Source organism: Mustela putorius, unplaced genomic scaffold (genome assembly GCF_011764305.1).
Source record: "Mustela putorius furo isolate JIRA1106 unplaced genomic scaffold, ASM1176430v1.1 tig00003901_pilon_pilon_pilon, whole genome shotgun sequence".
Taxonomy (NCBI): Eukaryota; Metazoa; Chordata; class Mammalia; order Carnivora; family Mustelidae; genus Mustela; species Mustela putorius.
In genome coordinates, this window is record NW_025422049.1 from 11,559,880 (window position 1) to 11,587,743 (window position 27,864).

At 42.5% G+C, this 27,864-nt stretch overlaps 1 pseudogene; it reads left to right on the plus strand.

The window, feature by feature from the left end:
* The first annotated feature begins 13,775 nt into the window (after window positions 1-13,775).
* On the plus strand, window positions 13,776-23,265 carry LOC123388539 (annotated as a pseudogene).
* The last annotated feature ends 4,599 nt before the right edge of the window (window positions 23,266-27,864 follow it).

Here is a 27,864-nt window from a genome sequence, read left to right on the forward strand (position 1 = left end):
AAACCGCTAAATGCATTGCCACATCGTATTCAAGACATACAGACTACCATAAAACCCAAATATCCCTGTGAATAATTTTTCCTAAAAATATATTGGTTACTACGCTGAAATCTGCATTTCCCCTAAGCTTACCTAGGACCCATACCTCAACTCTAAACCTTTTCCATCTGAGAATATCACAGCAGCGTTTTCCTATAGAAAACAGACTTGAGTCAGGCACATCAGATGCAGACATGCCAACAAGACATGATTTACCACTCAAGGAGGTCTTCCAATTGAAACAATTCCATGGAATGGCCAATGGCAAATCCATTCTCAAATTCTATCCAATGTCGCCATGACGAGATGGATTCTTTCTGGACTTTGGATTACAATTGGACTTCTGCACCGACACCATCCATCATGCAAACTACCCAAGTGCCTCTCGACAATCACGAGGCAGGACCCCAACTCCAACTGAAGTACACAAATATAGGTTAAAAAGTCCTCAGTGACTCTGGAGCTTTGGTGGGTTTTCTTTCTTTGTTTTGTTTTGTTTTTGTGACTTTTGAGTTTTTGCTACTTTTGTACAAATGGTAACAGTGAACTTCTCCTTTGGGTGACTGTACCATGGGTAAAGGGAAGTAGAATAACTTCAATTCTCCCTAGAAAGGAGTCATTTTTTGCAAAATGCCTGGCCTCCATGTTGAACATCCTCCCAATTTGTTTCCCTCGGGGTATGAGTGCAAATAATTTTATGGTTCATACCTTCTTCTCATGTGTATTTCAGGTGACCTGCTCATCCCAGTTTTTCCACAACTGTTCTGACTTCAAACTGAAATCGCACTTCCTGGGAATCTCTTCAGTCCCAGGTAATAGCAGTATTGGTTGCCCTAGATATATCTGGGGATTAATAACTAACACTAGAGATCAAAAGCTGATATTACTGCTATTTCTTGAGGTTCAATCAGAAGAAGGTTTTGTATCAGAATTCAGCTCGAGGAACATTGATCGTCATTTTTGGCCCTCACCTGTTTTTGGCAAAGATGACTTTTGAAAGAGGAAAATCCAGTCAAACCCTGATATTACAAAAGTAGGTTGTTGGTGGGATCTCTTACAGGATGCCATCTGGCAGCAAGCAAAGGATTTCACGCTGTAATTGGGTAGGTGTCAATTCTAACTGCGTATAAAATCACCTGGGAGGGGTGCCTGGGTGGCTCAGTGGGTTAAACCTCTGCCTTCGGCTCAGGTCATGATCTCAGGGTCCTGGGATCGAGCCCCGCATCGGGCTCTTTGCTCAGTGGAGAGCCTGCTTCCCTTCCTCTCTCTCTGCCTGCCTCTTCTGTCTACTTGTGGTCTATGTCTGTCAAATAAATAAATAAAATCTTTTTTTAAAAAAAATCACCTGGGAGGGAGGACTTCCAAAAAGTCTGGCTGCCCAGGCTGCACACAAGACCAATTCAATTAGAATTTCTTGGGGTGGAACTCAGGCAGCAGTGCTTTTAAAGTACCTTCAACCATTAAGATAGACAGGCAGGGTGAGAATCATTGTGGTGGCAATGAAGCTTCCTTCTTCTTCACTGTGCACATGGCTTGTGAGGAGATGATGTTGTTAGCGACTTATGTTGTATGACTGAAGGATCCTAAGAAGGTCTCTGCTGCTCCTCCCTCCCCAACAAATATTGCATTATCCAAACAGTACTATTTTTAAAATATTTTTTAAATATGAGAGAGAGAGAGCAAGAGTATACAAGCAGGGGATGGGAGGGGGAACAGAAGGAGAAGCAGACTCCCCATGAGCAGGGAACCCAACTCGGGGCTCGATCCTAGGACCCCAGAATCACGACCTGAGCCAAAGGCAGACCCTCAACCAACTAAGCCACGCAGATGACCTTAAAATGGGACTATTGGGGATCAACAATCTTCCTCTGGAGATACATTAGCAAAGGCAGGCAGGAGCAGAAAACAGTAACTATTAAGTTTTAGAAGGATTTTCTGCCTTCAGGAGGCCCCACTTCAACTGTTTGGAAAGGCTCACCCAACCTTTTTATTTGGTTCTGACCCAGAAGATGAAAGACTACACAAGGGAAAACATTGTCTACCATAAAATGTTACCGTGAACAGGTCTGATATCAAAGCAGAGGTAATATTAACCCCTGTGTGTATTGCAGTGTTATTTACAACAGCCGAGATGGGGAAGCCACCCCAGTGTACGTCTAGTAATGAATGGATAAAGAAATTGTCACACACACACACACACACACACACACACACACACTGAAATATTACTGGTCCATGGAAAAGAAGGCAATTGTATGCCATTTGTGACAACACGATGGACTCGGGGGGTATTATCCTAAGTTGAAATAAATCAGAGAAAGGTAAATATCATCTGATCTCTTTTCTACATGAAATCTAAAAAACAAAACAAGCAGCAGAGTCTTAAATACAGAAGACAAACTGTTGGTTGCCAGAGGAGAGTGGGGTGGGAAGAGGGGTGACACCAATAAAGAGGGTTAAGAGGTATAAACTTGTAATTATACTTGTAACTTGTAATGTGACTTGTAGTAAGTCACAGAGGTGAAAAGTACAGTATAAGGATTACAGTCAATAATATTGTAATAAACAATATTGTAATAACATTGCTGTATGGCAACAGATGGCAACTACACTTAGGGGGAGCACTGAATAACGTATAGAATGTTCAGATCAATATGACAGATGCCTGAAGTGGATGTAACATGCTATGTTAATTATACTTCAATAAAAAATAAAAGTAAAGGTGCTTTTACAGTGGGTTGGGTCAGAACAAGGCCCAGAGAGAGTTAGCCGCTAGGGGTTGAGCAGACAAGAGGGAAGCAACCCAAAACGTCATCCAAGTCACAGGCATGATTAAAAAGTGAGATCTGGACATGAGGTCAGGCCACAGACGTAATCTAAAAGACCCAACTGCTTTCCCAAAGGAATCTGTAGAGCCAATTATTCCTTGGTGCCTAGGAATAACCTTGAGAATATAGAACTAAGTCTGTTCTCCCCTTAACTTCTCCTTGTTCAATAACATTAGGGTACCTTGGTACTACAAGAGAAAGGAGGACCGCTCCAAAAAATTCAACCTTCGAAGCAAACTGAGTTCATAGGGACTTGTGTGGATTGTAAGATATCACAAGAAAGTTTCCCACTCTCAGCCTCTCTGATTCACTAAGGTCTGAGGAGTGACTGGCGCCAGGGATTCTGTGTAGCACCTGGCCAATGACAACCCTGGGATGGTCACTCTGCCTTGAAGATTCTTCTTATTAGTATTCATTTGAGAGAGAGAGAGACTAGGAGAGAAAGTGAGAGTCCAAGCAGCGGGGAGGGTCAGAGAGAGAAGCAGACTCCCTGCTGAGCAGGGAGCCCGATGATGCAGGACTCGATCCCAGGACTCCAGGATCACAACCTGAGCTGAAGGCAGTTGCTTACCCAGCTGAGCCACCCAGGCGCCCCGGTCACTCTACCTTATAAGGCTGACCCCATACTACCTTCCCTAAATGGCTGTCAAGGTGCCCGAAATCCTGCCCTGAGAAACACATTCCTTCAATACTTGAAAACTGGTTAGTATTAAAGAAGCTCTTCCTGACCGAAAAAGCTAGTATCTTACACTAGAAACTCCTAGCAAGAAAACAGCACCCTAGCCTCATTTTCTAGATCTCTAAAATGGTTGCCCCAGTCCAGCCCCACCATTTTCCACTTTCTAGGTTCTCACTTCCCTTCCCCTGCTCTCCTTCCCCATTCCCTCTCTGCCTCTTTCTGTCTCTCTCTCACACACACTTACACACATACATGCACAAAACTGTTGAAAACCACCCCCACCCCCTGGCCTGTTTAAACCTTATCAGCCAAGACCCTGCCTGTGATGATTTGACAGCTAGCTGAGAGCAAGATGGGTCTTAGGGAGGAAGGGGGCAGATTCTATGAAAGCAAAACTATTTAGGGGATGAAACTGAAAAATGTTCACTGTATCCTGGGCCATTGATTTTTTTTTCCCAACGGAAGCGTCAGGTTAGGAATGAAGGGTTATATATACAAATAAAGATCAGCCAGACAGCCACGTACAACCTTTGGTTTCAAGAACCAAGTCTTTTCATTGAATTGCATGTGTGTGTGCAGGCGGAATGGGTCTCCTTAAATGGATGATGTCATTGAGCTGTTCCATACCTCTTTACCCGAGGGGCAATAATCAGATCTCAGGAATACCGTGGAGTTTTCTGGGCTATTAAAGAGAAATTCCACTTTTATCATCTCTGAATGATAAAGCTCCACATTCCTAAAATAGTTAGCTTAAAGCAGCAAAAGGCTGAATCTTTCTCAAATTTAGAAGACAAATAAAATTGGAAACACATACTGTGTCAGTTAGGCATTTGGGTAGATTTGCAGCTGGGCAAGACATAATTCAGGGAGAGTTAAATAACAAAAGTTGGATTTCAAAAGATTTCACCCTCATGGGAATCTTACTGATAACATTACCACAGGTAATGTCATAAAATATGGTGCGTTCATCTTTGACATAGAACAGGAAAAAAAAAAAAGTACGGAATCTGAGTGAATAGGGAAACTTCTGGAATACTAGCAGCTTTAAGAAAGGGAAAGTCATTGCACTAATGGTTTTGGTGCTGGAACAAGGAAGGGGGAGCAGACTAACTTCGTATCTAGCCCCGTTTGGTTTCATTGGTTTTATCAGGAATGTTGGTCAGGGAGCATGCTGAGAGTGAAGATTTAGAGAAAAAAAATGTGCTGTGTCTAAAGAGAGTAAAATGCTGAGTGGGTTTGATTCCAAATTCACCACAGGCCAGGAAAAAGATTGTGCAAATCTCTGGCCCCTTGCTGCTCACACATGGCCTAGGCCTCAGATTCAGTAGCTGCATTTGCTTTTCAAAGAACGGGGTCCTTTTCTCAGCCCACACTTTTCATTAAGTTCCAAACACTTCCTTAAGATATGAAACCTCCTCTTTCTCTTTCACCATTCCTAGCAAGGCTGGCTTGTTCACACAATATTGAAAGGGGCTGCTCTTTGTGCCGAGACAGGATGTTCCATTGATCAGTCTTGCTGGGACAGCCCATAAGCATTCGTCTGTTGGTGTCTCACACAAACGTCAACTGTTTCTGCCCAGACTGAATGAAATGATCTCTCTGAAAACTGTGTGATGTTTGTGGCATTCCCTCAAGAAGAATGTACTGGATATTTAGTCTGTGCAAGGTACTGAGCCCTGGAACAGGAAGGGGGGAGGGGGGAGGAGGAGACACTACAGGAAATGTTGGAGAGATACAGAGATGAACGGGCAGTAGCTTCTGCCTTTAATAGTAAGAGCTAATGTTGAGTTAGTAGTTAATTTGTGCCAGTTACTGTGCTAATGGCTTTATACAGATTTGATACTTTACACTTTACAAAACTACTATACCCTCTTTTATAGGTGAGTTGAGACTCAGAGAGTTAAGTCCCAAGTCACACAGCAAGTGATAGGCTCAAGGTTTGAGCTTGGTCTCTTTGATCCAAAGCTGGAGTATATAACCACTGTGAGCTAGTGCCCTCAGAGACGCGGTGTCTGGTTAGGGGGAGAAACACACGCAATGACCTCTCATAAAAAAGCACGATATGGGAAGAGTTACAAAAGATGGAGCCAACTGCTGTGGGACTGCAGACTCAGGAGCAATTAGTTTCCGGGAAGACTCTTTGGATGGAGCAGTCATTGAGCTGGACCTTAAGTGAAAAGTAGAATTTGGCTAGATGGAGGTGAGGAAAAGAGTATTTCAGGTAAAGGAGTTAAGTCACAGAATGACAAGTACAATCGAACGGGAACATTGTGTGTATCACAGAATATAGGGTCACAATGAAAAGGCTATAAAGATTGGCATTCCAGGATGCCTGGGAGGCTCAGTCACTTAAGTGTCTGACTCCGGATTTTGGCTCAGGTCATGATCTTAGGGTCGTGAGATTGAGTCCCATGTGGTGGCAGGGTTGGGGCGGGGGCTGGTTCGGGCTCAGCAGGGAGTCTGCATGATATTTTTCTCTCTCCCTCTCCATCTGCCCCCTCCCCCTCTCTCTAAATAAAATAAATAAAATATTTGAAAAAAAAAAAGATTGGCATCCCATTGTCACGTAGCTTGAGTACCAAGTCAAGAAGTCGGGATTTTATTCTTTCTGAAGTCCATAATGGTTTGGGCACGGATAAGTGAGATGACTGGTTATGTGATTTAGAAAGAGAATTTCAGTGGCACCTTCAGTCATGGAAGGAGCGTCAGATGGATTAGAGGCTAAAGACCCATTGTGTGACTAGAGATATTGTCTAGACGAGGGCTGGGTGGGAGCCTGAACCAGGGTGTTTTCATGGTCAATGGGGTAGAAGCAACTAGTAATCAAGGCAGTTGGTAACTGACTGTGAGGGAAAAGGATGATTTGAAGGGGATGCCGACATTTCTAGCCTGACTGACTAGGCAGCTTATTGTGCCCCTGAGACAGGGGACACAAAACAGAGAAAGTTTGGAGGTGGGAGGTGACCATGAATCAGGTGATTTGTTGGCAGTTGTTGGTCATACCTGAAGCTCAGGGAAAAGGCAAGAAGGTAGATTTAAGAGTCACCCCGGGAGAGGATATGGTCTAAACAGAAGTGAGATTTCTCAGGGGGAATATTGTAAAATAAGAAAATGATCTTTGTTTCTGGCAATAGGATGAGTGTATGGAGAACATGTTCTCAAAAAAGAATGCCTACTTATAACAGACCCTGACACGGCAAGTGTAATGTGGGGGAAAACAAGAGTGCCTAAAAGTCTAGATAAAATACTTTCCACGTTGGGGCACCTGGGTGGCTCAGTCCGTTAAGCTTCTGCCTTCAGCTCAGGTCATGATCCCGGGGTCCCGGCATGGAGCCCTGTGTTAGACTCCCTGCTCAGCAGGGAGTTTGCTTCTCCCTCTCCCTCTGCTGCTCCTCCCACTCATGTGCACGTGCTCTCTCTCTCTCTCTCTCTCAAATAAATAAATAAAATCTTTAAAAAAAAATACCTTCCATGTTGTTTTTATTTATATGTTTAAGACTTTTTAAAATTTTTGTCATTTGAAAGAGAGCCATAGAGTGAGTGAGAACACAAGTGGGGGTGAGGAAGAGGGAGAAGCAGACTCCTCACTGGGCTCTACCCCAGGACCCTGGGATCATGACCTGAGCTGAAGGCAGATACTTCACCAACTGAGCCACCCAGGCGGCCCCTCCATGTTGTTTTTAAAGTGAAGCTGAGCTGAAGTGAAGCACAGGAAACAGATAACAACAGGGCCTGATTTTCTAGAAGTAATCAAGCTAAAATTTGCCCTGGGCCAAATCTGCTTCTCTTTGGTGGCCACAGTTGATACTAAAGGACCATGTGGTAGGGCCAGGGACAGGGGATAAAGTGTGAGACCCAAGCAAGGTGGTTGAGCTGACTGGAGACCCTGCCAAAAAGCAAAGATTCTGTAGGGGTGACTCCTTCAGTGAGTGACTTGAAAAATACCCACTCTCCACATAAAGATATTTACCTACCTAGGGATCAGACACAGGGTTTGGAGAAAAAGTTCTTTCCTCTGAGAATTCCTAACCACATGCTCACACTCAACCACTTTTGGGAGCAGAATACTATGTGTCTTCAAAACCACCAAACAGAAACATTAATTCAGAGTGGTCCTTGGTTGATAATGCCACTGGGCACATTGCAATAGTAAATGAAAATTTTCTCTGGAAGAGTTTTACATGGCCTCAAAGGATTCCCACAGATAAAATTCCAAAGAGCATGAGCTCACAATGAAAAGAAGTCATTAAACCTACAAAGAAGCAAGGCATGATGAGTGTGAGTCTGCAGAAACAGACTTGTAAAAACTGCAGATCCAAAAATGATCAGCTATTGGATACAAAATAAGTACATTTGATATGCTAAGTGAGAGAATTCAGAAACTGAGAAAGTACAACATCCACTCATGATAAACACCCTCAACAAAGTAGGTTTAGAGGGAATATACCTCAACATAATAAAAGCCATCTATGAAAAACCCACAGAGAACATCAGCCTCAATGGGGGAAAACTGAGACCTTTCCCCTGAAGGTCGGGAACAAGACAAGGATGTCCATTCTCACCACTGTTATTGAACATAGTACTGGAAGTCCTAGCCTCAGCGATCAGACAATGAAAAGATATAAAAGACATCTGAATCAGCAAGGAAGATGTAAACCTTTCACTATTTGCAGGTGAGGTGATGACTATATAGAAAACCATAAACACACCACCAAAAAACTGCTAGAACTGATGAAAAAAAATTTGCTGAAGTCACAGAATACAAAATCAACATACAGAAATCTGTGGCATTCCTATACACCAATCAATAATGAAGTAGCAGAACGTGAAATTAAGAAAACAATCCCATTTATAGTTTCACCCCAAATAGTAGGATGCCTGGAAATAAACCTAACCAAAGAGGTGAAATATCTGAAAACTGTAAAATGCTGATGAAGGAGATCGAAGATGACACAAAGAAATGGAAAGACATCCCATGCTCATGGACTGGAAGAACAAATATTGTTAAAGTGTTTCTACTACCTAAAGCATTCTACACATTTAATGTAATCCTTATCAAAATACCAACAGTATTTTTCACAGAACTGCAACAAACAATTCTAAAATTCATATGGGACTACAAAAGACCCCGAATAGCCAAAGCAATCTTGAAAAAGGAAAGCAAAGTTGGAGGCATCACAATTCTGGACTTCAAGTTATATTACAAAGCTGTAGTGATCAAAACAGTATGGTGCTGGCACAAAAATAGACACAGAAATCCATGCAACAGAATAGCAAACCCAGAAATGAACACACAGCTCTATGGTCAATTAATCTTTGACAAATCAGGAAAGAACATCCAATGGGAAAAAGACAGTTTCTTCAATAAATGGTTGAGTTGGGAAAACTGGACAGCAAGATGCAAAAGAAAGAAACTGAACCACTTTCTTTCACCATACACAAAATAAATTCAGAGTAATGGATTGAAGACCTAAATGTGAGCCCGAGTTCATAAAAATCCTAGAAGAAAACACAGACAGTAACTAACTTCTTTAACACTGGCCCTAGCAACTTTTTTCTAGGTATGTCTCCTGAGGCAAGGGAAAGAAAAAAAAAAGTGGACTATTGGGACTTCATCAAAATAAAAACCTTCTGCACAGCAAAGGAAACAATCAACAAAACTAAAAGGCGACCTATGTGTCTGGGTTATGGACATTGGGGAGGGTATGTGCTATGATGAGTGCTGTGAATTGTGTAAGACTGATGATTCACAGACCTGTACCCCTGAAGAAAATAGTACATTATATGTTAATTTTTAAAAGGCAACCTACAGGGTGGAAAAAGATATTTTCAAATGGCATATCTGATAAAGGGTTAGTACATAAAATATATAAAGAACTTAAAAACTCAATACCCACAACATGAATAATCCAATTAAAATTGGGCATGGGGAACCTGGGTGGTTCAGTCAGTTGAGTGTCTGACTCTTGATTTTGGCTCAGGTCATGGTCTCAGGGTCCTGGGATTGAGCCCTATGTCAGGCTCTGTGCTCATGGGGAGTCTGCTTTTCTCCCTCTGCCCCTCCTCACACTCACAGTCTCCCTTTCTCTCTAAAATAAATAAACAAATCTTTTAAAAAGTGGGCAGAACACTTAAATAGATATTTCTCCAAAGAAGACATAGAAATGGCCAATAGACACATGAAAAGATGTTCGTCATCACTTACCTTCAGGGAAATGCAAGTCAATACTACAATGAGATACGACATCACACCTGTCAGAATGGCTAAAATCAACAACACAAGAAACAACAGGTCATTGGCAAGGATGTGCAGAAAGGGGGAGCCTCATGCCCTGTTGGTGGGAAGGCAAACTGGTACAGCCACTCTGGAAAAACAGTACGGAGGTTCCTCAAGAAGTTAAAAAATAGAGCTACCCTGTGACCCAGCAATTGCAGTACTAGGTACTTACCCAAAGAATACAGGAATGCTAATTCAAAGGAATATGTGTATCTCTATATTTATAGCAGCATTATTTTCAATAGCCAAGATATGGAAGCAGCCCAAGCATCCATTGATTGATGAAATTGATGAATGGATAAAGAAGAGGTGGCATATGTGTGTGTGTGTGTGTGTGTATGGCATATATAATATTCTAATATATATTCGAATATTATTCAGCCATAAAAAATAATGAAATCTTGCTGGTTGCAAGGACATAGACAGAACTTAATGCTAAGCAAAACAAGTCAATCAGAGAAAGACAAATACCATATGATTTGACTCACGTGGAATTTAAGAAACAAAACAAATGAGCAAAGGGGCAAAAACAGAGAGAGAGAGACAAATCAAGAAACAGACTCTTAACTATAGAGCACAAACTGATGGTCCCCAGAGGAGTTGGGGATGGGGGAGGGGGGAAATAGGTGATGGGGATTTAAGCGTGTGCTGGTTGTGATGAGTACTAGGTGACATACGGTACTATTGACACCTGAAACTAATAGGATGCTATATGTTAACTAAGTGGAATTAAAATTAAAATTTTTTTTTAAAAAATCAACTATGAAAACTGAGTAACAGGTTTGAAAAAAATGAACTAAATAGAACTCTGAGAAATAAAAAATATGATAATTTAAGTAGAAAACTAGAACCTCCCTTGATGGATTAAACAGAGCCAAAGAGAATCTGTGGCATGGAAAACAGGTCAGATGATTTTACGTAGTCAAAAACACGAGGAGGCAAAGATATGGGGAGGAAAAAAGTCTGAATGAGCTTAAGATGGCAAAATGTCTGAAATACATCTTAACTAAGTTTAAAAAGGCAAGCGTGGAAAGAATGTTAAAGGAATGATCTATTCAAGGAGATAAGGTGGTGATAACTTTCTGAGATTTAATAAAAATGAAACGAGACGGAAAAAAAATCTCAGTGTCTTGAAGAACTGGAAGGGCTGTTGGAAGGAAGAGGAACCGGCCAAGAAAACTGAAAATGACTTATGAGGAAGGAGGAAGAACAAAGAAGATTCAGTGTCTGGAAAGCGAAGAGGGAGTATGTTTCAGCAAGGCCATGGTCAATAACTCTAAATGTTGCAGACACATCAAGTAAGGTGACGATCAGTAATCACTGAGTATCTGCTATACGTCAGACAACGGTGCTGGGTGGATCCAAAGATGTTTAATGCATAACTCTTGGACTTAAAATTAGGGAAGAAATGTAAATAAAAGGTTGCAATCCAATGTGACTAAGGCTGTAATAAACATGAGCCAAATGGGCCATGAACAGAGGGAAGGAGGTTTCTTTTGTGTGATGATGATTTCTCTAATGAGCTCTCCTCAGCTATTTGTCTCATGGTCACTTTTGAAAAATTTGGAATAAATATTTAGCTTTCATCAGAATATCCCCTTAAACACATATGGTCAGCTCTTTCTTCTGATTTATCTACATCATTTTGAGGCATGCAATATTCAAGAACATTCCAATATCTGGTATGAGCATGAATGGCAGACCTTCAAATAACCTTTCTGTGCCTGAGAGATTGGGTCAAAGAGTACAGGCTTGTTTCTTCTTCCTATTCTCCCTGACCCCGCTTGGTTGGGCGTCTCACCACAATCACCTGGGCTTTTAATAATCTCCAGGTTTCAGCTCTGATCATGTTATTCCCCCTCAAACATTCACACACCGTGGCTTTATAGTGGAGACATTCAATAAATAAGAGTTGAAATGAAAGAATGTCAATATATAATGAAATAGAAGTATATCCTCCATTGTCATGTGAATAATTCCATATTGCAAATCAATGATAGAATATTATCATTTGAAGGCATATTTTATCTATGTAGTTGCTTCCAAAAAATACTGTTGTCAACAGTTAAATGTGTGTATTTAAAAAGATTTTTTAAAAGATTTATTTATTTATTTAGAGAGAGAGAGAACACACAACCAGGGGGAGGGGCAGAGAGAATCCCAAGCAGACTCTATGATGGGTGCACAGTTTGACACGGGTCTCAAACTCACATCCCCAAAATCATGACCAGAGCTGAAATCAAGTGTCAGACACTTAACTGACTGAGCTACCCAGGCACCCCAGAGAAGTTATGTTTTCTTTTTTTAAGATTTTATTTATTTATCTGAAAGAGAGCAAGACAGATTGCAGAGGGAGAGGACAGGGAGAAGTGGATTTGCCGCTACGCAGAGAGCCCGATGTGGGACTTCATCTCATGACCCTGGAATCATGACCTGAACTGAAGGCAGATGCTTAAATGCCTGAGTCACCCAGGTGCCCCCAAAAGTTATGTTTTTATTGCAAGTTTATATTTAATTCAACAAAGATTTACTAAATGTCTACTATGTGTCTGTGCTATTTGTTGCAGAAAAATGTAAAGAAATATACAACACAAATAAGATCATTAATACTTATTACACAGACAGAATTATGTATGTATATGAATGTGAATATATATTATTCATTCATTCATTCATTCATATATATGAATGTGATATGAGTATATCATAAACTTCCCTAATTTTAAATGAATATATATAGACATATATATATATATATTCATTTCACAAAAGAGGTTCAGATGTCCAGATAAAAATGAGTCAAAAAGAGGGAAATAGCACACCTAGATTTGGAGGGGATAAAATTAAATCCTATAAAGCAGCTGTTGTTTGAACTGAGTCTTCAGTGATGGAGAACATTTGGTAGGCAGAGGGACGCCTAGGTGACTCAGTCAGGTAAGCATCTGCCTTCAGCTCAGGTCTTGGCTTTGAGCCCTACACTGGGCTCCCTGCTTGGCAGGAAGTCTGCCTCTCCCTCTCCCCCTCCCCCAGCTCATGCTCTCTCTCTCTCTCTCTCTCTCTCAAGTAAATAAATAAAATCTTCAAAAAAAAAAAGAATAGAAAAGAAAAAGATTTGGTAGGCAGAGATTGAGGGGAAAGGATAGTAGGAGGCATGAATACAGCTAGGGAGAAAAGAACAGAACTTGTTGAGGTAGATTGGTTCAGAATTGCATTAATCCGTGGGTTAAAAAAAAAAAAAGAAAAGAAAAGAAAGAAAAAGAGAAAAAAGAAAATTTGATCACAGTGGCTGAAGCACACGAGGGTTTATTTGTCTCATGTAATGAGAAGTCCAAAGGTAGGCGGTTGCTGGTGTTGGTTTAGCATCTCAAGAATGTCAGGGCTGTTTGTAATTCTCTTGACCTTTCCCCCATGGTCCCAAGATGTCTGCTGGAACTTTAAGCATCACATTCAAATACCAGACAGTGGGTAGAAAGGAGGATCAAAGGCAAAAAGGGCTTCCCAGAAACCCTACCCTAAGACTTCTGCTCATGTGTCACTGTCCACCTCTATCTGCAAGAGACTATGAAATAGAGATATTTTTAGCCAGGCTCATTATAGCAAAGAGGCAGGGAAGAACAGGTAGTGGGGAGGCAGTTAGCAGTCTCGGCAACAAAACAGAAGTCAAGTTTAGCTTGAGCATAAAGAGTGGAGATACCATTTCTTAAATATGAGCCAACTGATTTGGAAAACAAGAATGCCTATTTCTTGTCCCTGGCATCTTCCTTTTCTGCCGTTTTCTACTTACTTGCCTGGAACAAAATCAATGACAAGGGTACAGGGTGCTATAGGAGTACAGAGGAGGAGCACCTTCAGTTGCTCAGAGAGGACTGTGCCAAGCTTGGTGGATGGATGTGGATGTGGTCGAAGGCTGGTGGGTGAGGGTTATCTTGGGCAAAAGCCTAGACATAAGAAGATGGAGAGCTCTGGGGAATGCAATTATTTCATGCTAGCTGATGCAGAGTGCAATACGGACCTGGTGAGAAAGGAGGATGGAGAGATGGGTAGGAGCCAGATTATGAAAACTTGTTGGCCGTGGTAAAGGGTTTGGGCTACGTCCCTAGATTTATTTTTTAAAAAGCAACAAAAATATTTTCTTGATTACTTACTGAATCTCTGCTGTCTTTCCGGAAAAATTTCATAAGGGCATCTTGTTTGTTAATCTTGTTCATTTACTGTCTTCCTAGAGCCTAACACTGTGCCTGAGCCCTGAGATTTACCCAATAAATCTACGTTCTTCCTGAAATGGACTGTGAAAACATTAGGCCAACTGTCCAATGTACTCTCTGTCACTGAAACTCTCCTTTTCAGTTGAGGTCCCGTAAACCACACCTATTTTGGTCCAGGAACTTCAAGAAGCAGGCAAAAAGATAGGATTAAAAGCCTAAGAAATCTGGGGTGCCTGGGTAGCTCAGTTGGTTGAGCGACTGACTCTTGATTTCAGCTCAGGATGTGATCTCCAGGCTCAGTACAGAGTTTCTTGGGATTCTCTCTCTCCCTCTCCTCACTTGTACTATTTCTCTCTCTAAATAAATAAATAAATAAACAAATAAATAAAATCTTTTAAATAAGCATAAGAAATTTATTAGGGGCAACTTGCGTGATAGAAAATGGAAGGCAGGGGAGAGTCTGGGAGCGCTACCAGTATGTACTGCAATGCAAAGCAGGTCTGACCTTGAGTGAAGGAGAGAGGGAAGGAAAGATGGAAGGAAGGAAGGAAGGAAAGAAAGAAGGGAAGGAGGGAGGGGGCAGGGAAGGGAGGGAGATAAGTCAGAGGGAAGTGTCTTTGAGACATGGCATCTCATCATGGCGTCTTTGAGACAAAGTCAACAGTCAAAGGAGCCCAGTGTCTCCCAAGAACAGACCTGTCTAATATCCCTACTGTGCCCATTCCCTGCCCAGGTGCAGTCTGTAGGAAGTGTGACCTCAACGCAAAGGCAGTGAAGATCTCAGAAGACAGTAGCAGCTTGGTCCCTCTGCCAGCAGCGAGATATCACAGAAGGACATTCTTATGGCTGCCATGCCTGCCAGCTCCGCTACTGTGAGCATGGCTCCCATCCTGCTTTGTGTCTTCCCCCATATTCTAGTTACTATCTAGCATATTGTTTCTACCTCCATCCCTGTCTTCAAGTCCTCCTTAATACCCTTCCTCCACAAACTCAGCCACAGATATCCTCTGGGACCGAGGTCTCCTTTGTTCTCTAGGTCCCTTTATGGATTAGGAATTTGAACCCTGAACCAGAGCGCTCATGGCCAGCTCCTCTAGTCCCAAGGGGAAACCCTCACCATCCACCTGCTGGCCACCTGCCTTCACCATAGGATACTCTGAAGGATAAAATTTTATCTTATTAACTAATCCCAACATCCTGGCTTGCTGGAAACCCAGTAGTCAGATACAGATGTTCTGCTGACCATCCATGCAGGTCTGGTGCCTTGTACTTATGTACATCCATTATCCTTATGCTCTAGAAGAAACATAGGCGATTTTGTGACATAACCTAAGAAATAAGTGGCAAGGCTGGGGTTTCAACCAGGACTGTTGATTTTAAAATGTATGTTCTCAACCACTGACACTGCCTCTGCTTCGCAGAATGGGCCATCCTGTATTATGACCCTCTGTTTACTTGTCTGTCCACCCCATCCCTCAAGATGAGAGTTTCCTATGACTCCATAGGTCTCCACAAGACAGCATGTAGCCCAACACCCAAGCTGCTCACTGACCCGATAAAGAACTTGCATAGCCAAATCTCTGGAAATGCGAGAAATAGGACGCTTTCTGCCCACTAAGGAAGAACAAGCCAAACAAGGGGAAATTCTAAGAGATGTTTCATCTTCTGCCTGCCTCTCTGCCTACTTGTGATCTCTCTCTGTCAAATAAGAGATGTTTCATCTGGGTGAGTTGGGGGTTGCACAAGGGGCCCCAGCGTGGTCATACCGCCCAAAGGCAGCTCCCAGTGTCTCCAGACAGAAAAGGAAATGACAACAGCTTTTGACGAGAATAGAAGGACAAATAAAGATCTTATTGAAAAGCAGGTAAATTGGCTGGGCTCAGAAGCCTGCGATGACTCAGAGCTGGCAAGGGGCCTGTCTGGCAGCCCACCTCTCCCTCACAGCCGAGCTCAATGGATTCCATGTTGCTCTCTCACCCTGGACCCCCTCGTGTGCAGCTCGGGGTGGGGGGGAGCCTGCACATGAAGTGCCTCTTTGTTCTGCAACTTTCTCCTTTACGTAGGCCACGTGGCCTTGGGAAGCAGGGATGACCCGACAGCAAAAGAAGGTTCTGTGCTTCTTTCAAGTTCATGGAAACCCAATGGAAATCAATGCAGGACCCTGCCCATCTGAAAGTGCCTTTCCCTCTGTGCATCGCGGCTTTCCCAACATAAATAAACCGTGCTGGGAAGGAATCTTTGATATATTAATGAAGCTCAGAGAGAGAAACAAAAATATCACCTAGAACTTTCTGTGCCTACTCCTTATTCAGGTAACGGATATGAAGTTAAAGACTTAGAAGTCAAGGACATAGTTTCTGTATTCTTATTTTAATACAAGTTGTATGTACTTCATGTATGCAACATGGTGTGTTGCATACATGATACACATAAATAGTGAAAGGATTACTAGGGTCAAGCTAATCAAGGGAACATGGTTTCTGCATCTGATAACTCTGATCTGAGTAACAGCTTTGGGGGCACCTGGGTGGCTCAATTTGTTAAGCATCTGCCTTCGGCTCAGGTCATGATCTCAGGGTCCTGGAATCAAGTCCTGCATCAGAGTCCTGCACTGCAGGGAGTCTTCTTCTCCCTCTCCCTCTGCTTGCTACTCCCCCTGCTTGTGCTGTCCCTGTCAAATAAATAAATAAAATCTTGGAAAACACACACACACACACACACACACACACACACAGAATAACAACTTTGTCACCTGCTAGCTGTAGAACTCTGGGCAAGCCACTTCATCTCTCTAATTCCTCTATCTCCTCATGTCTAAGATGAGGTCGGGGACACCTGAATGGCTCAGTTGGTTAAGCAGCTGCCTTTGGCTCAAGTCATGATCCTGGAGTCCCAGGATCAAGTCCTGCATTGGGCTCCCTGCTCAGCGGGGAGTCTGCTTCTCCCTCTGACCCTCCCCCATCTCACGTTCTCTCTCTCCCTCTCTCAAATAAATAAATAAAATAAAATAGGGTTGGGCCAGATATTGAGATCTTACATGTTACATGTCTCACAGTATTCCAACACACAGTAAGCATCTGGTACATTTTTGTTAGAAGAATTAACGTACTATTACAGAGTATCCTAGTCCCACATGAAACACGAAGGCTGTGCCCAGGATGGACTCCTAGCCGGCTGCAAGGACAAACCAGGCTTTCTCTCATCTGTATTCCGCATAACTCTGGGCAGTATGGGCGGGATGGAGAGGGGGAAACAGGTAGAAATAAATGTCAAGTACTGTGTGTTCTCAGAGAGGCTTTTAAAGGCTGAGTGCTGCCATGCAAGACTTTCTTATTTCTTAGAACCAATTGCCTGATTCTTTGCCATTATTTCCATTTGGGCTGCTACCAGACATGCTCCCCATCTGGAAAACAGCAGTAGACATCTCGTGTATTGCAAAATTCTTCTACTTCAGTGGCAAGAGCTTCTTAGGGTGTAAATTCTCTCAGGACCTGCAATTATAGGTTCAGAAAACTAGACAAAATGAATGGCTATAAGAGGATCTACTATTTATTGATTGTTTACTATGTGCTAGGCTCCTGCTCAATTCTTGACATATATTATTTTATCCAGACTTCACGTTTGCATTGCCTTCCCGATGAGGACAGTTAGGGTCATTCTCTAAGGACATCACATGGCTAGGAAGTGGACCCAAGGTTTGCATTCATGGAGGCCTGACATCAATCACCTCGTGGTCTCATCTAAAAAGTCTTTGTTATTATTACAGTGTTGAGACATAAACAAAAGTAGATAAGGTAGCATTAATCCCATGTGTCTATCACCCAGCCTCAACAACTAACAAATCATGGACAGTCTTGTTTCATCCATACCCCATCCAGTTACCACCCAACACACACACACACACACACACACAGAATTTCATATTTTCATTTGTAAATATTTCAGGATATGTCTTCAAAAGACTTAGACTCTCTTAAAACACATAACACCTATAATAATCATTTCTTAGTCTCATCAAATATCCAGTCCATGTTCATATTTCCCCAACTGTCTCGTATTTTTTCCCTTTTTTCTTTTTTTCACAGCAGTTTCATGATTCAAACAAGGTCTAGCTCATATAATAGCATTTGGTTAATAGGTCTCTGAAGTCTCTTTTCATCTATAGAGTTCTTTTCTCTCTCTCTCTCTTTTTTTTTTCTTGCCACTTGTAAAAAGAAATTGAAAGCCTATGCTCTTAACCACATGATACGGAATCTTATTTCCATTTTAAAAATTATGCCTGGGGAGGGAATGCCCTCCTCCCCAACATATTTCTTGTATTAAATATGACTCTCTATTTTCCTGGGGAATAGGAGGTAATCACACATTAAAAGTGGATCTTAGGAACGTTTCAGTGCTCATTGGAAACACCGAACAGTCAAAAAGCCGCTTTGTTTTGTAGGCGTTTATTACATGACATAACTTGAGGGCAGAGAAAAACAACTGTTGAAAACTAACTCTTCTCCCACCTCCCATACCTGGTGTCTTTAAGTATCATAGGTAACCCTCGCCAGTCACTTCCAAAAATCAGACTCTGACAGCTTAGGTAGGGAGTTAGGATACAAGCAAGAGAGGAAGTGCCTGAGAAGCTCTAGCCCGCAGTTGACCCTGAAGTGTAGTGACCTGAAGCCAACTATGGGGGAGGGGCGGGGAAACGAGAGGAACCAGACACCTCTTTGGGGGTGCTCTGCTCTCAGACACAGGGATCTACTTCAGAGTTCTGCTGTTGGCTCTGGATCAGAAATCTGAATGATATCAAAAATATTTCAGGGGGCGCCTGGGTGGCTCAGTCGGTTAAGTGTCTGACTCTTGATTTCGTCTCAGGTCATGATCCCAGGGTCCTGGGATGGAGGCCCATTATTGGGCTCTGAGCTCAGCGTAGAGTCTGCTTCTCTCTCTGTCTCTCCCCCTGCTTGCACGCACTGTATCAAATAAATAGATAAATAACATTTCAGGAGTGGTATGCTGTATTGGGGAGGCTGATTTCCCATCAGTGGCTTAGTGGGGGCACTCGAGGGGCATGCTGGCAGATAATGGAGAACCACCTCTCTAACCTTAACCCTATGTGCACCCTGGTGAGCCAGCGTTCCTGCTGGGGGGGGGGGCGGTTCTCCTGTAGCCCATGTTTGTCTCCTCTGGTCACTTGGATGCCTTGGATGCATATGGATGGGAGCCTGCACGAGGGAGCTGGCTGGCACCAGCAGGACTCCCCCTTGCTGGGACCATCTGGACAACCACTGGAAGGGCTCAGGGCAGCCACACTGCAACAACCAGTGCATAAGTATTTTGCCGTTTGAATGACTACTCCTGCCTCCAGGCCGAACTGTAAGCCCCGTGGTAGGCAACGCCTCTGCTTTTCTGAGAAAAGGTAGGCAGCGCCACATTCTGTGACATGTCTTAAGCCTTAGCTTAACCGCCACCCTGGGCAAGTCACTTAACTTCTTTTGGCCTTATTTTCACTACTGGTAAAGTGGGGAGAAAACTTACTCTGCTTGTTGGGTGAAACAGAAATGCATAGGTGCAAGTAGTGTAGAACCAATCATGCCTTGGGCCTGCATGGCAGGCTTAATATGTCATTCTTAATAATTTGTATTTTTTTTAATTTTATTTAAATTTAATTAACAGGGGCACCTGAGTGGCTCAGTGGGTTAAGCCTCTGCCTTTGGCTCAGGTTATGATCTCAGGGTCCTGGGATCGAGTCCCGCATCGGGCTCTCTGCTCAGCGGGGAGCCTGCTTCCTCCTCTCTCTCTCTCTGCCTGCCTCTCTGCCTACTTGTGATCTCTCTCTCTCTCTGTCAAATAAATAAAAATAAAATCTTTTTAAAAATTCAATGAACTAACATATGGTGTATTATTAGTTTCAGAAGTAGAGTTCAGGGCGCCTGGGTGGCTCAGTGGGTTAAGCTGCTGCCTTCGGCTCAGGTCATGATCTCAGGGTCCTGGGATCGAGTCCCGCATCAGGCTCTCTGCTCAGCAGGGGCCTGCTTCCTTCCCTTCCCCTCTCTCTGCCTGCCTCTCTGCCTACTGTGCTCTCTCTCTGTCAAATAAATAAATAAAATCTTTAAAAAAAAAAAAAAAGAAGTAGAGTTCAGTGATTCATTGATTGCATATCATACCCAGTGCCCATTCCATCAAGCACCTTCCTTAATGCTCATCACAAATTTACCCCATCCCCTACTCCCCTCCAGTAACCCTGTTTGTCTCCTAGAGTTAAGAGTCTCTTATGGTTTGTCTCCCTCTCTGTTTTCATCTTATTTTTCTTTCCCTTCCTCTACAATCCTCTGTTTTGTTTCTTGGATTCCACATATGCGTGAAATTGTTTTTCTCCAATTGACTTATTTCATTTAGCATAATGTCCTCTAGTTCCAGCCATGTTGTTGCAAATGGCAAGATATCATTTTTGATGGCTGCCTAGTATTCCTGTGTGTGTGTGTGTGTGTGTGTGTGTGTGTGTCTACACACCACACCTTCTTTATCCATTCATCTGTCAATGGGCATCTGAGCTCTTTCCATAGTTTGGCTATTGTGGACATTGCTGCTATAAACGTTGGGAGGCAGGTGCCCCTTCAGATCACTACATTTGTATCTTTGTGGCAAATACCCAGTAGTGCAATTGCTGGGTCATAGGGTAGCTCTATTTTCAACTTTATGAGGAACCTCCATACTGTTTTCCAGAGTGGCTGCACCAGCTTGCATTCCCACCAACAGTGTGAGAGGGTTCCCCTTTCTCCACATCCTCTCCAACATTTGGCATTTCCTGACCTAAGATTTTTATTTTTATTATTAAGATTCTTGTGTAACATGTTAATGAATGGCACCAAGCTAGTCAATGAGTTTTTAGCTTCCTTTCTCTGGGACAAAACATCATGGCAATGAAATCACCCCAGGAACATTTCTGAGCAAACCTGAAGTTCACAGGACAGCCGGCCCCAGCAGTATATAAAAGCAAGCCACAGGGAAAGGCATTTCCTTTGAAAAGCCTAACCTAGTCTCACAGTCTCCACGCTCACTTGATCGCTCGTGATTTCCCACTTCAGGGCGTTGAACTTGAGCAGTGTGGCTGAACTTTTCCATTCTGACTGGAGCTTCCTCAGGCCAGAAACGAAGGCAAGCCAGTTATGAGTGAAAGATTCAAATAAACACACCATGGGACCGCTACAAACGGCAAAGCAAATGAGACAGCTACCGGACTACCATTCACCAAAGCCCTCTCCCAGAACGCCCTAGAGGCCAAGAACGAGGCAGCCTCTTCCTTTCTGGAACACAGTGCCTGGTGAACAACTGGCAGGAGGAAGCTCTGTGAGTCCCTTTGAACGCCTGCTTTTCCCTGCACAGCCACGGATGAGGGAGGAGAGGAAGTCTTTAAAAAGCTAAAGCAATGTGGCTCTCATTTTGGACAAGGCTGTCACACCAAAGGGTAATTTTTCAAAGTGAACACCAAGACTTAAATTCTTCCTATAAACAAAACCCAGTCCCCAACCTTTCTTGTTAAAGAACTGGAAGAAACATCAGAGATTTTTAGTGGGAGTAGGTTGCTGCTGTGGGACTGACAGACACATTAACAATGGCCCCCAATTCCCTTCCTTGTCTGCGCAATTTCCTCAGGTTCCCAGGGGAAAGGGAACTTGAGGTATCAAGAGAAGGCCCAGCTGTGGAAATGGAGTTAGTTGGGACTCCATAGACTCTAATTAGTTTTTTACCCCTACTTAACTAGAGTAAACAAAAAAATGTCAACTCCATAGGAGACACGGAGGGTCTCTGGTCTTGAAAGCTGTTCTAATGAAGGGATAAAGACATTGGCACGGTACCAGCTTGGTCAGATAGTGTCTTATGGTTTTTAAGGCTAGAAGGGGTGCCAGAGATGTTGTCCAACCCTCCCCCTTTCAAAGGGAAGTCAAGGGGCACTGACTAGCCTAGGTTGACACAGGGAATGAATGGCTGAACTCCTGTTCAAGTGAACTACACCATCCTGGGGTAAGGTGAGCAATGGACTGTCAATGTCCACACACAGTCTTCTTCCTCCAGGCAGGCCTTCAAATTCCTCAGCATTTATGCATCCTCCTCCCACCACTATCCAGTTTCCACTTCATGGCTCCCATTCCAACTCTGCTAGTCTTCCTGCCATTGTTTCCACTGTCAGGTGTTCAAAGAAGAAAGGGTTCTTTTGCCCACTGCCACAGGTGTTCCATTACGTTCTCCAAAGCTGTGTGATTCTTTCAGTTTAGAGCTCCCTTGGGCATGGAACTTGGGAGAACTTTCCTGAGGCTGGGCCACAGAGGAAGGGTTGACAAAGTATAACTTGTGTACCAAGTCTGGCCTGTTGTCTGTTTTTGTATGGCATCTGATCTAAAAATGTTTTCGTTTTTGTGGTTAAGAACATGTGACACAAAATTTACCATCCTAACCATTTTAAAGTGTAGTTCAGTAGTAGTAAGTATATTTACGCTGTTGTGCTACAGATCTCCAGAACATTTTCATCTTGAAAAATTAAACTCTATACCCATTAAACAACAACTCTCCATTTCCCCTTTCCCTCAGCTCCTGGTAACCACCATTCTACTTTCTATTTGGATGAATTTGACTACTTTACGTACCTGAGATGGACTCATACACTGTCTTTTGTGACTCATTTGTTTTCAACCGCCATAACGCCTTCAAGGTTTACCCATGTTGTAGTGTGTGACAAGATTCTCTTCCTTTCAAAGGTTCAATAATATTCCATTGGGGGTGGGGGGCTGTGGGCTGCCAGGGTCAGTGAAGCTCTCAAGATGGTCTAAGAACTTGCTCTAACAGTCATTGACTGGGTAACTTTTGTGGCAATCATAAGGCCCCAAACCAGAAGGCCATTGCTAACTCCCCGAAATCCTAGAATGAACACCTTACCTCCATGTTGGCTACTCTCCCTGAGAATCCACCTCCTAACAATTGGGCTTACTACAAAGCCAATGTGGCAAAAAGTGGCTTGGTAGAGAACTTTGAGAAGAAGTTCAATGCCCTTAAATTTTCTGTGCCAGAGGATAAATATACTGTTCAGGTGGATGCCAAAGAAAAAGATGTGAAAAGCTGTGCTGAGTTTTTGTCTCTCTCAAAGGCCAGGATTGAAATGACCATTGAGCACTTGAATGAAGACTTTCCAGAAACCAAATCAGATGAGAGAAGTATCTCTATTGGTCTCATAAGCCAATCAAAAATTTATAAACTTGAGTTGGGGAGGAAGCGCTGGCCCTCATATTATAAATGCTGGTCGTTAAAAATAATACGGTAAAAAATATTCCATTGTAGGCATACACCACATGTTAATTATCCATTCATCCATCCATGGACGTTTGGGCTGCTCCCATGTCTTGGCTGTTATGAATAATGCTATGAATGTGGGTATACAGCTGTCATATTTTGAAATTTTGGCGGAACCATGTACTGTTTTCCAGAGTGGTTGTACCATCTTATAGTCTCATCAACCGTGCACAAGGGTTCCAGTTTCTCCATATCCTTGTCAACTTTTGTCATTTTCTAGTTTTTCTTTTAATAGTACCCATCCTGAGAAGTATGAGATGACATCTCACCGTGGCTTTGATTTGCATTTATCTAACAGTTAGTAAGGTTATGCATCTTTTTATATGCTTAGTGGCCATTTGTACATCATCTTGGGAGAAATGTCTGCTCAAGGACTTTGACCAATTTTGAAATCAAGTTATTTTGTTTTTGTTGTCGTTTCCTCATTGGAGTTCTTTACCTATTCCGGATATTGGCCCCTTAACAGATATAGTGATTTAGACATTTTTTTTCCCATTTCATAGACTACTTTTTCACTTTGTTTGTGCCCTTTGATGTACAGAAATTGTTTAGCTTGATATAGTCCCATGTACCATATTTTCTTTTGTTGCCTATGCTTTTGGGGCCATATCCAAGAAATCATTGTCAACTCTAACACCATGAAGCTTTCCTCCTATGTTTCCTGTGAGTAAGATTTTTAATATAAAAAATCAAGGCAAGAAAAATATTTCCTGATGTGTGAAAATCATATGGATTTAAATTTCAATGCCCATAAATAAAGTTTTATTAGACCAGAGTCAAATACATTCATTATACATCGTCTATGGTTGCTTTTGAGCTGTAACCGCAGAGCTGAGGACTTGCAACAGAGACCAAACATGGCTTGCTCATCTCTTTGTACTACTGTTTAGTGTACTATAAATCACAGCAACATATTTATAACTCCACAGCATTTAAAGTGTCATGTGTAACTCCACACTGCACCTCTTTTTTTTTTTTTTTTTAAATTACCAGGGCATACCCATTATGTCAAAACAAGAAAAGTGAAGTGGATTTTGGTTGTACTTTTAAGGCACACCAGTGAGGGGATTACTTAGTTATCCAACTAGATGGCGTATTAGCTCAAGCTGTCATAACAAAAAACCATAGGCTGCGTGGCCTAAACAACAGAAATTAATTTCACAGTTCTGAGGGCTGGAAAGTCCAAGATCAAGGCACAGGCAGAGCCAATCTCTGGTGTGAGTTCTCTCCTTGAGTTCTAGATGACCTTTCTTCTGTGTGTACATGTGGGGGAGAGAGAGAACTCTCACTCTCCTTACAAGGCCATCTTAGAATCCTATAGAATTAGGACCTCACATTTATGACCTTATTTAACGTTCAGTGCCTCCTAAAAGCCCTATCTCCAAATACAATCACGTGAGGGTTTAGAACTACAACATATGAATTTGGGGGAAGCATGATAGAGTCCAGAGCAGATAGCAAAATACCGTGTCTATTATGCACTGACACGATAGCTGTGTTAAAAGAATACCACATATGTCAGCATTACCAGACTAAACACTCATCACAGTAATCCCAACCCACACGAAAGCAACGGTCAGAGGAATTGGAACCTTTAAAATGGAATATCTCATCACAGCAGAATTTCTTCAGAAAACTAAACAATATAAATGAGCCTGTCACCAAAGGAAGTTTCCAAGTGGCTCATTTCTTAGCCAAGCAAAGAAAGACATTTACTGATGGTGGGTTAATTAAACCATGTTTGATTGCAACAATTAAAGAAAAGTATCCAGAGAAAATAAATTTGTTTCAAGCTATTAGCCTTTTGGTGAGAACAGTTGTTCGAAGAGTTGAGGCTCGTGAAAGCAACATCAGTGGTCAATTAAAAACAAGCGAATGATTGTGAGTGCTTTTCCTTGGGTCCCAATGAGTTGACAGGTGTTATCAATGCTGCTTAATTGTTTATTTGAGGAGAAGGTGCTAAGTTTGAAGTGATCGAAGACCTAGCCTTTATGAATGGTCTGTGTGGAACAATTACGGGAGAGAGTGTTTTCAACATTGAGAAAACACTCATTCAGTACCACTTGAAGTAGAAATATGGGAAGATGTGTTACAACTGATGGTGAAAATCTGTGTGGAACAGAAAAAGGCCTAGGGGAACAAATTCACAAAATGTGTGAAAATGTAAGCTGTCTACAGTCTATGGTTTATTCATCGCATTATTCATCAGTAGGTACTTTGCAGAAAATAATTGAGTCCATCATGTGTTATTGAACCACTAGTATGCTCTCCTGGACTTAGCCACTGATGGCTCTGTGAGTTGGAGTTCAAGAATAGAAACTGAGGGGCACGTGGGTGGCTCAGTCGGTTAAGCATTTGCCTTCAGCTCAGGTCATGATCCGGGGGTCCTGGGATCGAGCCCCGCTTTGGGCTCCTGGGATCGAGCCCCGCTTTGGGCTCCCTGCTCAGCGGGGAGCCTGCTTCTCTGCCTGCTGCTCACCCTGCTCGTGTTCTCTCTCTCTCTGACCAATAAATAAAATCTTTAAAAAAAAAAAAGAATAGAAATTCAATATCCTGATTTGCCGGATGCAGCTGAAGTTTGTTGGCTTAGCAGTGCTAAAGTTTTATAGAGATTTTTTTGGAGCTCCCAAAAATCCAAGACTGGATTTTGTTCTGAATGAGGAGATCTGCCCTTAATCGCTATTATTGAACATTAAATGTGTGGAAACATTTGTTTCCACATTTGTTCTCTTTTGTTATATGAACAGCTACAGAATATCCTCAATTTGACCTCCTGGTACCCAAAGCGCTCAGCATTTACTAGCTGCCCATTTATGGAAAAAGCTCACAGACCCTTCCATAGGCATCTGAGTGATAGCCACCTGGGTTTTACTGGGAAAGAGTCCGATCGAAACCTATGTCTGCGACAAGGCTTCTTAACCCTATTCTCCTTTGGGGTGCCCAGGTCATTCTTAGCACTACTCACTATGTCCCTCAGATGGGAGCAACGAATGCCCCCTTCCTTTCTTTGTGGGTCTTACTGTCTGTGGCACAGGATCCTACTATCCACCAAAAAGTCCTCTTCGGTTTTACTCCTAAGAGGCCCAACAGGTACTAATTTTTTTTTTAAAGATTTTATTTGTTTATTTGACAGACAGAGATTACAAGTAGACAGAGAGGCAGGCAGAGAGAGAGAGAGGGAAGCAGGCTCCCTGCTGAGCAGAGAGCCGGATGCGGGACTCGATCCCAGGACCCTGGGATCATGACCTGAGCCGAAGGCAGCGGCTTAACCCACTGAGCCACCCAGGCGCCCCAACAGGTACTAATTTGACTAGGGTTCCTGGTTATCAACACCGATCCAGATTTTCTGAGGCTAGGTCTGTGGTTCAGGGGTCCTCACTAGGGAAACAGAGACCTAGTTACTATACTACCTTCTGCCACCATCACCTTTTCGTTCCTATATCACGTTTCATGATATAAAGAATCCCCACACAAAATATCACCCACCCAAGGATGAACTGGGACTAGACAAGGGCCTAGAGAGCTATTAGACTGTAGCCTCCAGTTATCTCTGCCTTTGTTTATAAGAGCAGTAATTTAGAAATTGCAGATGTGCTGAGTTACTAAATACTCTTTGGGGGAGTATAAACTTACTAATTCAGCAGTATCTAATTCAGTAACTATGCTACTCTAAGACCACTTTGGTGAAAGTGTGTTTCAGCGGATGTAGAAAGGGCAAATAATTTGCTTTTATAAGCGTAAGACACTTGTCGTGACGGGACCATGGGGTATGTATGTACAAACTGCTTTACGTTCTTCCTGCTTATGGAAGAGCTACATGTCCTTATACTAGTATCTGTATTCATGGTGAAAAGATAGGAAGCTAGGCTACAAGATGGATATTAAAGCAAAGATGAATCTGTGACCAGGAAATGGAAGGCCAAGAATTAGTCTCCAGGGCACATATTATTGTTGTTGAAGAAAACCAAAACAAAAAACTTCCCAAACAAAAATCCACAGATATCTTTTTCTTCTTTTTGCAAAACATAGCCTCACTGGTTGAGAATTTATGGCTTGGTACTCGTAGGGATAGTTGTTTATTTTTATTAGCCTTCTATAGTGGCCATTAAACTGACCCTTAGTGGGGTCAGTCATTTTCAAATTATCCAAGCTTTTTGAAAAGTCGTTTCACTCCCCAGCCCAACCCCCACAACGCTTCCCAAGAGAACACCTGTTTCATTAAGAGATGTTTTATTTTTGTCTTCTTCATTTGGACTCCCCCTGTTTTAATTACTAATGACCCTCCAACATCCATGTTGACTTCTGGATAAAGTGAGTTTATTTTCCAGAAAATTTAAGCAAGCCAAATACATGAGGAGCATGTCAATCTGTTGCTACCAAGATGTGAGTTCGTTCTTGTAGCTTGTTTATAGAGGGCCTTTAGTGGGGGGAAAAAACAACAACAAATTCCTCAGGAATTTGATAAATTGAAGTGTTAAACAAAACTTAGGAGCCCCCCCCCCC